Source organism: Gavialis gangeticus, unplaced genomic scaffold, assembly GCF_001723915.1.
Source record: "Gavialis gangeticus isolate Ggan-Ray unplaced genomic scaffold, GavGan_comp1, whole genome shotgun sequence".
Taxonomy (NCBI): Eukaryota; Metazoa; Chordata; order Crocodylia; family Gavialidae; genus Gavialis; species Gavialis gangeticus.
In genome coordinates, this window is record NW_017729006.1 from 9,001,345 (window position 1) to 9,002,968 (window position 1,624).

General features: G+C 49.4%; 1 protein-coding gene across 4 annotated transcripts in view; it reads left to right on the plus strand.

Moving 5' to 3' along the window:
* Positions 1–1,624, plus strand: part of RBMS3 (RNA binding motif single stranded interacting protein 3) — a 707,347-nt gene that overhangs the window by 591,165 nt on the left and 114,558 nt on the right. The window lies entirely within an intron of this gene.

The following is a 1,624-nucleotide window of genomic DNA, read 5'->3' on the forward strand; positions in this document are numbered from 1 at the left end:
TTGTGTGTGTGTGTGTGTGTGTGTGTGTGTGTGTGTGTGTGTGTGTGTGTGTGTGTGTGTGTGTGTGTGTGCGTACTTGTGTTCAGGTGCGCCATTCCTGGCACTGGGACCTCTGCACAACACGGCAGTATGCCCTGTCAGGTCTTCACCTCCCCTACAGCCTCGGTCTAGTCCACCACTGTAAATGGCAGCAGGTCAAAATAATGTAGGTGACCCAGCAGTCAGCACAAGCTGCATCTAAGGTATCCAAACTGAACTATCACAGAGCCTTTCTTTTTATAAAGGAATTGACAGCAAGAAGTAAAGATTATATGTTACTTATGTTTTTATCTTGTGTTTTTATGTGTATATGTTTATTATGAAATAAACTGGAATAGTTAAAGGAATGCATCTTAGGATGCTTTCCAGTTGAAAAACCCTTTGTCAGGCTGAGGAAGTACCTGCAGTTTGTGTGTCTCCTGGTCCTGGATGGAAGGAATAGTAAAGAAGCCTGGCACACAATGCAGGCAAGAAAGCCAGTCAGTGATAATGGAAATGGAGGCATCAGGGCATGAGGGAAAGGCTGGGGAGGGGGGAGGGGGAGAAACAGGGATGTAGCAGCACACGTAAAAGTGCAGAGGTACCTAGGGAGTCAGATATCCAGCAGGTCACAGCGTGTCAGAATTCCACTGTGTATATTGAATCCATGAGTTTCTGTAACTACTACCTAGGAGGCTGATGAAGGGCAGTTCATAGGCCCAGCTCTGAAAAGTGGTTTGTACATTCAAACAAGCACCTAACCTCATCACCAAAATTGAAGCCAACTTCCTACAGCTCAAAACACAAAACCTAGCAACTATCTCTAGTAGCCCCACAAACTGCACACCAGAATCTATCAAAGACCCAACTACCTGTGAGGGCACATTCCTCACCAAAAAAACACTCTGCCTCCAGTCTCTAATGCTTGATCCTGAGAGGGAACATATTACAAACAACTTTTCATAGCTGAACTTCACTTCATCAGCTTCCTAGGTACAGAAACTCATGGACTCAATATACACAAGCTCCATGAGCCGCCTGAACCCTGGCCACTCAACCAGAATGAAGGGCTGGCTATCCAGAGCAAGCATCTCCCCAATGCTCTGAGTGATCGCGCTTGCCTTTGCAACTCGCCTTCCCCTTTCTGTCCACCTTTCCCCCACTGGTCCAGGGTGGCCTGCCTCTGCTTTGGAGGGGAGTGGGGGCTTCGAAGCAAGTGGGGGACTTCCTTTTGGGTACGCTCACACTGGTGCCAAGCTGAGCAGGAAGAAGGGCAAGGGGGTGCTGCCTCCTGAGATGAAGCAGCATTGCCATTGTGGCAAAGTGTTTCATGTCCTTGCCCCAGCTGATCTGCCTTTGGCAGTGCTGGCAGACTGGAAATCTGGGATCACCTGCCAGCTCAAAATGCTCCCACACTACGCTACTCACCCGCTTCTGGTTGAGGATGGGGATGCAGCCTTATCCCCCTTCTCAGGAGGCTGAGGCACAACAGCAGGAGGAGCTGCCTAAGCTAAGCCACTTGCCTGAGCCTCCACAACCTCAACCTTCTCCAAGGTGCTGCTTTCTGGAGAAGGAGACCTGGGTCTAGGGAAACTTTGAGGGGTGT